Genomic DNA, 16,468 nt, shown 5'->3' with positions numbered 1-16,468 from the left:
CTGCATTTTCCCAACACCAACATTAACCCAAAAGATGCAATGATTATGAAGTATTGTAATTGCTGTCATTAATCTAAATGTGTTGTTATTGTTGTTTGTTGGTATTGTTGTTTCTGTTTATTGAAAATTCTGATATGGACTAATATAAAAAAACGCCGCTTTAATATATTTGCAATCATTCAAATGTTAAATTTATGGATCCGATAAACATCAACATCTTAAATAAAATAATAATTCCAACCCCGATTTGCGCACGACAAAAAGAGATCGAAAGCTATTCCGATGCTGACAAGTGTTTTTTATTTCCTTATAAGTGAAGGCTCTGCTAGTGCATGTTGCTCTTGACATTGTTGTCGGTAGCATTTCATGTGCGCCTGTTGTTCGTTAGTATTCCTTGTTTTGCGTTTTTTACCCCTGTCGTCAAACTGTTATTAAATATGATCTGTTCACTTGACATTCAAGGCTAAACAACAAGAGACACACTATTCAATTGGCATTCATCATGTGGTTGTAATACTAAAATTTACCATCATAGTTAAGATATGAACATATTAAACTATATTGAAGCATCACATAAGCTGTTTTGTTGTTATATTTCTAGACAGCAGGTCAGGTAAATGCCAGCTATAGCCAATTTTAAAAGCACAATTGAACACTACATGTGTTGTGATATATGCAACTATGTTACATTTGATGTTATTTTGAGGACTCAAAATTTGACTTGACTCTATCGTCCTTAAATATAATTTGCTACCACTTGTATAGTGTTTAAATGATTGCAGAAGTTTAGTGCAATATCAGTATGTCTTTTTTCACAGTTTAATGATACTATACAATAAACACAATTATAAAGCCAGTGTATAGTCAACTAACACTGAATAATTCTCATAATTGTCATTAATGAAATTCCTATTTCGATCTAAGTAACTTGTAGTGGAATAACTATATTTTGTGTATATAGAGAAGTCCTGTCTGCATGTTTATATCTTCTTTCAATATCGTTTAGATCAAACTATTTCTTAAGGAAAAATGTATTTCCAAAACCGTAGTGAGTTGTAAACTTCAAATAATTAGCTACTAGTTTAAACTAAAACTGTTTGATTATGAAAAGTCCTGATGCATATATGAAAAATACAATTTTTGTGACAAAAATAACTATCAAACTATAAACATCAATAAAATATACGCCTTAATGATGACATGTTTTAAGATATCTGATTTTATTTGAATTAGTCAAAGACTTCTGTTTATGTGCCAAATATGAGGAGCACCACTTTGAACTGAACTGAGTATTATGCAAATCGTTGATTCATGACAAGAGTGTGACACTCTAGGTAGCACATATTTTCTTGCAAATGACGCTTTAGACCGACACCTCAATACTTATATGACTTATTACAATATCAGTGTTTGTTATTAAAGCACCTCACTCGAAGTAATTAACATAATGTGTTTTTATTTAGGAACTCATCGTAATTCTTGGATTTGTATTTGTTATAGAAACTTAGATACACAACGTTAATACCACTCATGGTTTGCTAAATGGTTTGTCGATCAACATTTAATGAAATAATATTATATCAATACGATGTTTCACTTGAAGCTTGTTTGAAGAATAGTATACTATGTATATGTATTGTCATATGATGATAGTTTAATCTTCATCTTTATTTCGTTTTTTGTTTCAAGCTTTTCGAATTATTGTTCGCATATAAATTACATGTTTTGTAATCTCACGACCAATATGCCTCTATTGTTCCGAACATGTGTTATAAATTAAAGTGCCCTAAGCAAATACTGAAATCATGATAATAAATTCAATTATGCTTATATAAAAAACTCCAGAAACATAAACGCATAGTTTCAACCCGAGACTGTTATTGTAATAAGATTTCTATAAATGTAAATAATTGTTTTACGGGTGCCAAATATATACATTTACGATTTTATATTACGATCATCGGCAATCGAAATAATATATTGTTCTAGTATTATTCAAAATAGCAATTACAATTACGTCGTCAACTTAAATTAGGTACTATCCAGTTTAAATAGTGTTTAGAATAGTCATCAAGTTCGTTCATATAATGTGCTATATAAATATATAACTTATTCAAGGTTAAATCAAATGTTATTTTCTACTAATAGCAGTAAACTATAATCCTATTTGACACACATTATTGTATTTTGTGTCGGCTGATTTCTTCCATATTGGTCTGGCGTGTTTGAAGACGGTTTCCAACACGCCAAGGCGACAGGACGACGCATATACCCGCCAGATTTATACATGGGTGACCATAACACAATGATGGGATTTATCGCCATTTTAGGCGTTCGAACGGATGTTCTTCGAGCATTTTCTCTTTTTAGCAATCTTTAAACCTTTAAACCCGCAGATACTTCAACACGAGTTAAACGACAAGTATGCCCTTCAGAACGAAACAATGGTGCTAGTCTGGCAAGTATGACATTGTCAGCCCTTTTCGTTTGGTGCGTTGTGCTTGCTACTGTCACATCCGCAAACTCGCCGGAACGATTTGGCAGTAATCGGCATCTATATGTATTCACATATTTTGTTTATGTTTGTGCTATGTTATTAATTATGTTTTATATAAATAACACTGACTATGACTATCAAACTATCTTACTGTCAGTAATGTGGACATAAAGAACATGAACATTACACGTTTGTTTTGTATTGAATATTGTTAATGTGCAAATATAGTGTCATGATATATCAAATATATCATACTTGGACAAGTGTATTGTTCCTTTCAATATCGTGTACATTACGTTAAGTGAAAAAACAAGAATGTTGATACTTGGAATAATTTGTAATGTGGTATTTACATTTGATCGTTTTTGATGTTACGTTGTTCATGGCATTGCTTTATATTTCATGGGGATACACTTTCGGACAATTGTCAGCATATATAAATTTGTCGCGAAAAATATCGTGTATCGCTTCGTGTGTCGTGTCTCGCTTTCAAAGGGCGACGCACGAAACACAAAGCGACGCACGATGTTTTGCGACAATCGCGGCGACGCACGATATTTTATTATTCAAATATCGCCCATATTATTCGAATCTCATGTATCGCGGTCTAATTTCAGACCGCGACACTAGACACACGAAGCGATGCTTGATATTTTGCGCGATAGTCGCGGCGACGCACGAAATTTGTACTGTTCGAATATCGCTGTAATAATAGCGACTGTAGACTGTCGCGTTTTAAAACGGTGTTACAGTAATTTTTATATGATATGTATTGACAAGGATTTATGTTTAAAACTATTCAGAAATTTGAACAATGGAGTAAAAATTCTATCAATTATAAGATAATATATCATTATTATCTGTATCACTTCCAATTCGATTACATATTTGTAGATAACGTTTAACTTCAAGTAAGACATCAATATGAAACCAGAAGATTTCTTTTCAGTACAAGTGTAATCATCATGTATAGGTTATCCAGATAATTGACGAGCAACATTAATGTCCAGTCTATTGATACATTAATTAGAAGTTATTTGTTGTTGCTGATATTGTTTTTACGTTCAAATACCTTTTATAATGCTTTATTTAATAAATAATCGGAAAAAAATAAAACTGCATACAGTGCAAACAAAAATTTTATAATATTTATATTGGCTAACAAAAACGCTTTCGAAGGGCGCAAGACGTTTGTTTCATATTGCTTAACATGGTTCCAGATATAATACAAGATAAGAATTGATGCAAAGCATCAAAGGGCGTCGGGAATTTTAGTGTAACAGGCAATCAATGAAGTTACAGTTAACAATTTTTTTCTACTGTAAATATTAATACATTGGCCGATTATTTTATCAAAATAGAAAAAGATACTGGTAAAACCATTATCAATGATTGTGTGTTATAACCCCAAAATAACCATTATCTATGATGTTGTGTTATAACCCCTAAATTACCATTATCTATGATTTTGTGTTGCAACCCACAACTATTTCATAAATTTACATTGGTTTCCTTTTTTTACTGGCATCCGTGTGCAGTTTTCATTAATGGAACAGAACTGTGTAGGTTTTAAAAAACAGTTTACCACAAAATGTCAAAGTTGTCCCAATATTGCGTAGCATAAAGATGTATAAGTTATCATGTTTCTTTAAACATGTAGCACAATAATATACAACTTATATTTTAATAAAATCAGCCAGATTAATGACAACTAGATGTACATAATTTAGTATCAGTATGAAGTCATTGCGTGATTTTGACTGGCCGCGTGTCATATGAAAGCCATATTATCTCGTTCCGTCACTTGTCGTCACTGAAAAACTGACCAACTTTAGGGACCACTTCAGATAAAATATATTTTTGCGTTTGTGACTTTTGGTAGTCCCTCATTGTTTTTAGCAATGAAAGTGTCCCTAAAGTCTCCGGTACTAGAAAATATAGCTTTCAAATGACACAAGGCCAGTCCATATCCCGCAATGTTTTCAGCTGTTGGTCGCTTTACAGTTCCTTTATGCAACAGCACGTCTAAAAATCTAATGTTTTTTGCCTTTACGGCTTTTCATGACTTAAACAAACTGAATTATGGATTGCAGTAACAGTAAAGATGTGGGCCATATTGTCAGTAATTTTTCATGTTTTAAGCCAATGTTCCAGTGCTTCAACATCATCAGGAGCACTGTGGGCGTTGCATGTTGTCTGGAGAACACGTTCACTAGATCTTCCTGTGTGTGTGACTGTCCAGGATACGATTTTTGAAAACCGGCAAAGAGTCAACAAAACTGCTTACACAATTACAAAACGATTCAAAACAGTGTATGTTTAGCAATTCACTAATCAACACCGGAAAATCAAACCTGCGCCCATTATGAGCAACAAGAATGGATCTGTGAAACTTTGCAAACCACATCATACAATCATGTAGAAAAGTTTTAATTGATACACTATCAACACTTCCACCATTTACACGCATTATGCCATGATCATCAACAGAGATGCCAATCACTTTCTGAGCTTCGGAAGAAATTGGCACTGTTGTCTTCAAATATGTCGAGAACTTAAAACCCGTCTTCAAATGCAAAGCAGCAATCTGAGAAATATCAGGCATTGCTGTACTTCGAACTGAAATACAAAGTTAAATTCACACAATGCTTATTTCATGAATTTTATAATCCCTCTTTAAGTTTCATTCTGACGCCTTATATGATCGTTGGTTATGAGAAAAATCAATTTTCAGCACAACAAGCACATTACATATTGACAAGTCGTTGAACTCAAATTATCGCTTGTTAAAAAAATGTTATATTTTGAATAGCTTTTAATATTTATAATAACAATCAGAAATATATTAAAATATGTGCCTGTCCTGGGGTTCTAACAAAAAAATCTTTAAAACAAATGTAATTTTACCAAACTATGAACACCATGCCTTTAATAAAACAATTATTATTAATATGTTCCATGTTCATCTGGAATAGGAAATAAGAAGATAGTTGATAAGAAAAAATACTAAAATTTGGCACCAGAATAGTCAATAACATTGTATTAAAAGTTAGTTTTTACACTTACTCCATTTCTTTCTCATAAGCATCAATGGCAGCCTTGTTAGACGACGAAGTTTAGATTTTCTTGATGGCCTCCCCAGCACGAGCCTCCATCTTCTTAAGATTTCTATTTGCAATAAGCGTTATGTATAGAGTGGTTAGGAAGTTATTTACCTTCACCGGCCTGCCCAAACTGACTTTCATTGCTGAAAAGAGAATTGCAAATGATAAGAACATGAAAACGAAATAAGGCCGTAGTTACTTAATAATGACGTCACAATGTATTTTCATAGAATCCATTCGTATCATCATTACATTATTAAATAACATGAATGAGCAATCAATTGGATTTAACAACACAAATGCGAAACTAAATTTGAAAACTGAATATGATGGACACCAGAATGTTTCCTTATATATTACACGATACACAAATATTCACTGGGAATGACACTTGGAATTTTTAAGTGAAAATATGTAAGAAGTCCAAAGATCAATGGCAATTGTACAATGATTAAACATTGATAGAAATGGCAGGTTGAAAAATGAAGAAATGTATACCTGTTCCAAGCTTGGTATTTACGTCAAAGCATGGCATTCCCCTGATCTTGAGATGGTGCTGCAACACGGTTGACTTTTCTAAAGTCAGGGTTTTCACAAACAACGTATAAATAACCACTGAGGCCATTTTTTCGTTCGCCAACAATGTTACATATTTTCAAAGGAATGGGACACATATTACATAACTGACCATACTGTAATTTGTTTAGCAAAACCTCCAGCTCAACGAGTCAATCAATCTTCTTCTATCCCCCCGCCCACTTCTGCTTACTCTTTTCACGACATTTAGCAAATGCGAATAGCTTTAACGTGAGTCATTTCACACAAATCGTCATCGCAGAGCTCGGTATATGAATAATTGTTATCGAACACAACGTTGTCGATCGGTGTTTGCTTCTTTTTCGATTTTGCAAATCGCTCGCTTTTATTTCGCACTTTCATTTGGCTAAGAAAATGTCAACAACCGTGACGTCATGAACACAAATATTTTATGAAACGAATTATTTTAACTTATATTTGTATTGTATGGTTATTATATCTTGAAGAGATAAGCAAATTTAACTCTTAAATAAAAGAATACAAAATTATTTCGTGTATTTAGTATAATATCCGGACTTTACCGTAGATATCGCTTATAGCCGAAACGTTTTCCGAATACGGCGATATCGACCGACTATTCCCGTTCTCACCAGGCACCTAATGCCTTAATATATGACTGAAGTGTAACGGTTATCAATAAAGCAATAAACCGTGTAATCGCTGTCGTCTTGTAAAATTGACGAAAATACGTGTTAACCAAAACTCGAACAGCAAAAGTCTGCGCTTTTGTTAGTAAAACCACAAAATAAATATATTTTGATTATGTTTTGATTTTATACAAAACCAGAAAGTTTCGCGTATTTGCCAAGTCCCTGTTATATTTCCCCTGTGATCAGTTATTATTTAAAACAATAAGCTTTGCATAATTAGCAATAAATTTTGTAATAAATGTAAAAGGCACAAACGCAGTACTTATTTACACTAATTTACACAAAAAATCACCACTATGCAAGATATTCTGACAACAAAAATATATATACATTGATCCGTAAAATAACTTCTCCCCCCATATGCGAAAAAAAAACGCATTTCATACTAGTTGCCGCACTCAAGTGCGACGCCAATAAATGACTATTATATGGTTATATTCAGATAAAGTTCACACTGTTACTTTTGTGCATGTCTACTATGAATTAAACAAAAAGCACGTAATGCACGTTGAACCGTAGAATCGAACAACTAATAACTCAACCTAGGGAACTCAGTGTTATATTCAAAATCGTTAATCCAAGCGATTTTCCTATCATCAAATATACGTTTATATAAAATATTTATGCAATAGTAAATATTTATTCATGGCCAGATTGAAGTTAAGGTTAAGTAGCGAATAGCTTGCTATATTAATCATATACATAATTTCTGATCAGACATAAACAATATTATAAAATAATATTTTATCAATATATATATATATATATATATATATATAAATATATATATATATATATATATATATATATATATAACATGATGCACATGCTTGATGTCGTAAAAATATTCCGTTTTTGTCTTCCCTGATTTTTTTGAAAACGCAAACATGCGATATGATTACAGCGATATGTGAACAGTACAAATATCGTGCGTCGCCGCGACTGTCGCGCAAAAAATCGAATATCGCTGTGTGTGTCTAGTTTCGCGGTCAAAAATTAGACCGCGATACACGAGATTCGGATAATATGGGCGATATTTGAATAACAAAATATCGTGCGTCGCCGCGACTGTCGCGCAAAATATCGTGCGTCGCTTCGTGTTTTGTGCATCGCCATTTGAACCCGAGACACGACACACGAAGCGATACACGATATTTTCGCGGCTGTCGCGGCGACGCACGATACTTTTCGCGACAGTCGCTGCGACGCACGGTATTTTGTGCGAAAGTCGCGGCGACGCACGATATTTTGCGCGACAGTCGCGACGACGCACGATATATTTAACACGATATATCGCCTTTTGGGCTACCTACACTTTTTTTAGTAAGTTTGGTTAGTACACAAGAACGTTTGCGACTTTTATGCATACTTAAAGCGTGTAAATGTGTTTTCTTCGAAAGTTTACATTTGAACAATGAGATCCGCAGAAATTATAATTGTATATAGTGTACTTACATTAAATTGAAATGTGGTTTATTCCCCCTGAATTGTTACACTCAGTAAACGTTAACAACCAGCAATCATACATAATGCTTCAAACAGATAAAACACTGAACGCTTAAATATGACTGTGTTACCTCAGCATACTCACAGGCATGAAACTTATCTTGTATCAAAATAAAATAATCAAAGTACTGACAGTACTGGTGTGACGATGCTTTTGAGAGGATGGATATAAAAGCATCAAGTTAAGTTTATCTACATCACCACAATCACCACAATTGTTTATGTTGGTACGAAAAAAAAAATTTGGTACACAAATTTTGCGAAAAAAATTTGGGTATGAAAACAAATTTGGATACGAAAAAATATTTCGGAACAAAAAAATTGGGACCGAAAAAAATTTGGGTACGAACATAAAAAATTGGGATGAATAAAAAATTGGGTACGAAAAAAAAATTGGGTACGAAAAAAAATTGGCTACGAAAAAAATTAGGTACGGAAAAAAAATTGGGGGAACGGGAAAGTAATACCTGTGGGCAACTTGACCCACACTCGCACATTTTCGGCCCTTTCCGTCAAATATCAGATAAGTTCCTCGAAGGCAATAGTATGAATACACATTTCGGAAGCGATAATGCGGTCCTACCTACGCGCGTCAAACTGTAAGCGAAATATGTACACAAGTCTGTCAGGAATGATTGAATTAACGACGAAAATCGTGTATTGATGTAAGTTTTTTGAAGAAATGTGCAGAAAATATATTAAACAAGAGCTGTGTTTGTGAAACACAATACTCCCTGCTGCGCAGCTTTGAAGCCATATATTTTACCTTTGACCTTGAAGGATGACCTTGACCTTTCACCACTCAAAATGTGCAGCTCCATGACATACACATGCATGCCGAATATGGAGTTGCTATCTTCAATATTGCAAAATTTGACCTTTGACCTTGACCTTGAAGGATGACCTTGACCTTTCACCAATCAATATGTGCAGCTCTATGAGATACACATGCACGCCAATATTGAAAAAGTTATGGCCAATGTTAAAGTTTTCGGACAGACAGACAGACGCTTTATATTTGACATTTGACCTTGAAGGATGACCTTCACCTTCACCTTTTACAACTGAAAATGTGCAGCTCCATGAGATGCACATGTATGCCAAATATCAAGTTGCTATGTTCAATATTAAAAAAGTTATGGCCATTAAAGTTTTCGGACGGACGGACAGACTGACACACTGACTGACTAACTGACAGTTCAACTGATATAGGCCACCCTACCGGGGGCATAAAAAGCAATGGCGATATTTTTCTCAGCCACATAATTGTTAATAGTTTGATATCACAAAATGAAAGTGAAAGTAGAACTGTCAAAAATGACAACCTGTCAACGTGTTGTTTTTGCTGGCACGAGAGGGCGATTACACTCAATGTGTTCACATTTTTACCATAGACTTTGTCAATGACCTTTATAGTATGGGTAGCTTTGATATTATTTATTGCTATCATGTAACTGCATGATTGTGTATATGTTTAAAATACACAAAGCATAAATAATGATATAAATATACTGATTGAGCTTATAATAATCTGAGAACTATAGCCAGGTCAATTAAGGACTTAAAATACAATTTTGTGTCCTGATTTCATGAAGAAATGACCATGCATGTCCTAGATTTCAAATTCAAGGCCCTGGTGTGACACATTGGTAGCATTACCGTTAAACTGTTACCAGGCTTATGAAATTAGTTTTTATTGAACTATCTAAGGAAATCTAAATCTGGCACTGATTTCTTGTTTTAATACAGTCATAGACAGGGGCGTTCCTGAGGCTATTTCAACTATACCGATGACCGAGCAGCGAAGCTGCGAGTGGGGGTAGGTGCGGGAGGAGGTTCCCCCCTCCTGCTAGGGGGGTTTGGGTGTCCTCCCCCTAGAAAATTTTGTAAAAATTCATTGCAGATGGTGCGTTTTGGTGTCATCTTTCAGCCACGTTTTGGCAATTTAATTCGTCAATTTCTTGCTTGAAAAAGACCGATAAAAGAAAAAACTAAGCCCGTCATTATTTTCTGCTGAAACTGATTTTATGTGGTCATTTTGGTAAACAGAAAAATTAAATTCTATTTTAATTAAACTGTAAAAGAAACACTGTTTGAACGAAACAACAGCATGCTCGCTGAGTATTGAGCGAGCATGCTAAACTTTTATTTAACTCTCAATAAAACCAGTTTGGACTATGTGTAATTTATTAAAAAGAAAACATCCTCTAATTTCACATAAAACACAGGTCCACTTGTATGTGCAATACTACACCCTGAAAAGTAATGCTTATCTTCGATCTACTCTTTGTGAAAAAATGTCGACCACATGCTCAACGTAAATTTCTCTTTCCCTATATACATTAAGGAGTCCAAGTCCAGACAAGCGTTCCGTTCCCATTGTACTCCGCAAGTATGTCTTAACCCTTCGCATTGTGGAAAACGATCTTTCTGCAGTTGCAGTGGAGACAGGCATTACGAAGATTGATTTTTAACATAGCTATATATATATAAACTAAATAATGAAGAACAATTTCGAATAAAGATACCTACAATAATTTGAATGAAAAAATAATTTGGGCATTGCCTATCATTTTATCATGATTTGAACGTCCAGAAATGTGAAAATTCATAGAAATGCTAGATTTCAGAAATACAATTCAAATTCAAGAACGGGTAGATCTATAAATCGAGTCTTAATCGACATATTTTAAGGGAAATGTAAAGCTGTGGACATTTTCCCACTTATCTGTCAAAAGAGCTAGCTTCTGAGTATCATCTCATGTTTCGCTGACGCTATCTCTAAAAACATCTGGATAAAGCGGATCATTCGCCGACATTTTTGAAAATTTGTGCCATGTAAACATTATCTGGTACCCGTGTCCGAATATTGGTTCACAAAAAATTAAAGGGCGACAACAAAGTCGTAGAGTAGAGTCTACACAGTGATTACTACCCCTCATCAGTGAAAAAATACTTAACTTCGTATGTTTGGAGTTAAGAATGTGTTGTGTTTTGTACCCACAGTTATTTTCTAAAAGTGGACCTCTTCTTTGCTTGTTTACATAATTATACCCCTAACCCCCCTAAGCCCTCACTTTTTATTGCATTTTTCGAGTTTTCATTTTTTCAAGTTTGAAAATGAATTATACGCACGTGCGTACTGCCGTATGCCTAGGTACGCCCCTGATAGATCAGTTGTGGCCTCTGGGTAATGACCAATTTTTGCTTACTTGTCACACCCTTTAAACTTTCCACACGTCTATAATAGCAAATCTGGATTTAGGTGATCTTCAATGGAACATTTAAACTTTAGCTCTGTTACAAGAGTGCTGGTAAAGTCCAGTCACATTAAATCTAGGTCATGTCAAAACCAAAGTGTCAAAGACAAATGAAAGATGCGTTCATTAAGTATTGTCCTGTTGTTTACTACTGATGTAAGTTTTTATATTATATGACTGATGCACATCATGTGAGAGAAAATTCACGTTATCATTGTATATCAGGTTTAGCAGCCATTTTGATAACAAAGTATGCTAGTTTTCAATGTCGCTTCTGGGGATCAAACCCGTATGGCTTTTAGGAAGATTCTGAAATTTTCGATCCCTCGAGAGCAACCAAACCAAAAATACAGTCAAATATTGCCGACTCGGTTTTTTGAGTCGGTTCATGAGGGATAATGGAGCTTGATTGGTCATTGTCGGCTCTGGTACTACTTACATGTACCCGGGTACTCTTAAGTATACTTACATGTACCCTGGGTACTCTAAGTATACTTACATGTACCCCAGGTACGGTAAATAAACGTAATTGTACTCGGTCCATATTAGACTGTACCCGAGTTGTATTCGCGCCCAAAATCCAATGTCGTAAAACGCGCAACCGATTATCTTAAACACACTTCTCTTAAAAAAACACTGCATCAACATGCTTTCTGAGTATGTGTTCCGATAATATAGAGGCCATTCTACAGAAAATTGACATAAATGTGTATATATAATTATTACAAAAAGATGGTCGACAACGAATGATTTAAGATTAAATTTCCCGGGTACATTTTAGTATATATACCGTACCCGGGATACATGTAAGTATACTTAAGAGTACCCAGGGTACATCTACGTAGTACCCGAGCCGACAATGAACAATTGAGCGATACTGGAAGGTGCAACATCTCTCACGCCCCCTAGCATCGCCTTTAGCAGTATTCAATTCTCAACAGGAAAGTGCTGGGGTCATTGATCCCGAGGGACAAGAAAAACAATTGATTAATGTTCGAAATAAATAATTTGATTAATGACAATTAATTTTATTATTTGAGCCAGGTCACAGGAAAAGCGCAGTCAAATCAGTATCCATTCAAATTATTTGTTATTGTAAGAAAAACGCTTTTAAGCAAACAGCTTTCAAGCGACTGCAGGCTGATCTAGATCCAAACTGGCCACAATCGCCTTAATGTCTCTTTTACTGTGACACAGTTCATTTAACTTAAAAATGATAAAAAGTACTAACACTTAGAAAGAGTACGAACCAGTCAAGAGTTTGAAATCAATGTTGAATTTCAGGACAGCTTGGTGATCTGCAAATCCCCGATGAAATGTTGATATCGGGTATCATAGTCATTCAATAAGTCGCAAAATGCTCGAATACAATTTATAAAGAACAAGGTGAGTTATATTGATAACTAAAAATACCAGTATGCCAGTTTTGCCGTGTCAAGCTGTTACGATCCAGAAAGTCCTTCATTCACATCGAGTATATATCCTTCGAATTCCAACTATTGTTGTCATAAGCGGAGATTTAGTGAATAAATAATTCATATATCCTAAATGACAGCTTCTAAATAGCGAAACAAGCCAATTTATGCATTAAGAAAGTTTTGAATCGAGACTCTCGTGGGGGCGGCCATTGTTGAATGTTGAAACACGAACGACAACTCTGCTAGGAGAATGTTATCAATGCCGAGCAATCTCCTACGCAGTGGCGAATGCAAAATGGAAGTAACTGAAAAATCGAGTTATCTCAATCGGACTGGCTCGGTCTTTTACATAGGTCGCCATTGTGATTTTTTTAGGATGGTTATCATACCTTGGACGATGCTGTTAGCATCGTCAAAAAGCAACCAAGTAATGAAAAGAAAAATCACATAAGAAAAACAAATTGAAGCAATTCCAAGAAAAATAAAAGTGTAAATTGTATTGTTGTTGTACTCTGTTTACACCAAGGAAGTTAGCACGTTGAACATGTGAAAACTATCTCATTAAATGACTCAAATAAAGCATGTATTCCAGCCATGAGTACAATATTAACGTAAACGCAAACCGTGTTCACTTTTCGATCACTTTGTAGTTAAACATACAACTGAAGGTCCACAAATGTTCAGAATTGTCGTCTTATCGAATATTTGTTCTCAGTCACTGAAATCCCTGATGACCATACCAAGGCTGGGTCCTAGGTATCTTTACTCTTTGTGTAAGTGTGGCTATTTGTTTGTGTGTTATGTCTAGTATAATGTCTTGTGTCAGACACATTCGCAAATTTTACGGGCTATATAATATGATAAGAGTCTGTTTCTAGTGATGCAGCTGAAAGTTTACATTGCTTATATTAAAACAACAATTCGGCTGGCTTCGAACGTGTCTCTATTGCCGATGTCCTATTGGTTTCTATTCTTTTGATTGTTGCTTAATATCAAACGGATCAAGTGTTTGTGTGAATAATGTTAAGTTCCTCAAAAAATGGAATTCAAACGCTCGTGTTGATTTAAAGTCTGATTTTTCTGATATTTGTTATAAATTATTCTGTTAAAAATCACTGACCGAGGCATGTTGTTTGCTGATAAACATCTATATAGAGAATTCATTTGCGGGACACAAAGATTCAATAATGCGAGTTTACATAACGCAGTGATATGTTTGAAGTTTTAGCATGTTTTTGTAATAATATACAAATTATACGGTTCATTTACAAAGTGCACATCGATGTCAGTTTGACTAGTCCATTATGAAAAGCTTCAATAGTATTTATTGTAAGTTAAAATAGCGATGACGTGTTTATTTTTAATGGGTTCCTAAAGCTAACTTTGTTTAGTGTATACCTATTTATTTTAGCTCAATTGCATTTAAAGTACTTACTGATTAAGTGTAACACTCGCGAGTCCGTTTTCTGGGCGTAGTACAAGTACTTTTGTCTTTGAAGAGGAAATCTAAAGAAGCTCCCACAGTGGGGATCGAACCAGTGATCGCCCGGTCGCTAGGTGGACACCTTTCCATTACACCGCGGCGAATCGCGGTTACTTAATCTGAACTTGTTTAGTACTGAGTGTTTAAATAAATGTATGAACATATTGTTCGTGTTTCTTACAGTGCCCATGTCTAAATGATATGAAATGTAGATGTTGTTAAAAGGTTACCTGGTCAGTAGCTCTTATGACATTTACATTATTTCCCGAGACTTATTTGTTAATTAATTTTGATTGCTATGGTACACACAAAACAAAGATACTGCAACAACTGAGTAATATAGTTTTGAAAACCGAGAAAAAGTTTTTCCTAAACAATTAACGAAATCAAAACATTTAACATACATTAAAAAAAGTCTTATACAAAGTGTTATTTATATTTTTGCTATCATGACCTCCATCATAGAAAATCCTTCCTTTAAGCTCAAATGATGTTTCTTATTACGATACTAGTATTGCAGACGCGTGCTTGATAGTAGATCGTCCATGACAGATATGCTTGCAGGCGTCACAACATTATATCTGCCCAATACTCAAAGGACGCTGAAATATGCATGTGTGAATATGATATCGAATGGAACTATGATGTTTACAACCACAAAGACGCATGTCTACTGTATTATTAGAAGCTAAAAATGTGATAGATCTAAACAATCATTCTGGAGTAGTATATACGCAAAATATTTATTATCATGGACATGATGTGATTTGAACACTCCGTTATTCTTTATGTAAGAAACATGACTCATTTCTAAATCAATAGAATGAAATACGCTCAATACTACATATCTTGTTGTTCAAAACTCTTATCCCATGTGCACATACCATTTTACAATAACTGTTCATCATAGAGGACAACACTGCTAAAGTTCAAGACAATGAACGATTTAAAATTAATGTCATTTTTCTCGTTGACGTTGTGGCAAATTTTCATCACTGTAGACAGTTTAAAGTAAATTGGTGTTAGCCATCGATAGATTGGCCTTCGATAAAAGTCGAAATTAATGTCATTTGAATGTAATATTAAATACATTCAAAGAACGAAAAACTGCAATGCCTTGAGCACGTTGAATATTGCTGTAATTTGGTGTAAAAGAGTGTCATTTAACCAGTCATGGTTAATGAATGATGGGTAATGTAGGTTCATTCAAATACAACATTATTTTTTAATGAAAAAAAAAATATTTATAGAACGATTTATTACTTAAAGTAGCACATACGCGTCTTAGGTCATTCACAATTTAAATCACTTATTGAGGATATTACAAGCATAAAGATAATCGTAGTGAATACAAAAACAAAACCGTAAGGTGAAACGTCAAAATAACGTTTTAATGACGCCCGCTTCCGCGTCCATTAGGTAAAGGAAAATGGAAATAATGTTAGCTTCAAAAAAGTAACATTCGATATAATTAATAAATAAATATGTATAAATATGACTACCCCGTAATAACTCTATGTTTTCGGACAATTAAAAATAATTAAATTTGTTCGTGTCCGAAAACTTAGATACGAAAAATGCTAACAAAATACAGGTGTCTGAAAACTAAGAGTCGAAAATTGCAGCGTCCGAAAATAGCGTCAATTGTATCAACGACTACCGGTAATAGCACGCGCTTGTAAAATGCCATGTCGTATAGAATAAATTACAGTTATATATGTTTGCACTGCATTTTAAATGCTTAATTTGTTTGACAGAAAGTTACTTCAATGTTGTACTTTGACAAACGAATTCCAAAATGAGCATGTGATGTACCGATACTCGCTAGTATGAACCTGTAATTAACGCATTATAAAAAAAGCAAACTATGAATTCTTTGTCTGTTCATTTCCGACAGTTGTTGTCTAACACCTTCAATTGTTCGTAAAACTTGCAATAGGGTGAATTACACTT

The sequence above is a fragment of the Dreissena polymorpha genome, chromosome 14, assembly GCF_020536995.1.
Source record: "Dreissena polymorpha isolate Duluth1 chromosome 14, UMN_Dpol_1.0, whole genome shotgun sequence".
Lineage (NCBI taxonomy): Eukaryota > Metazoa > Mollusca > Bivalvia > Myida > Dreissenidae > Dreissena > Dreissena polymorpha.
The sequence above is the reverse complement of the archived record's forward strand: the minus strand, read 5'-3'. Positions refer to the sequence as shown.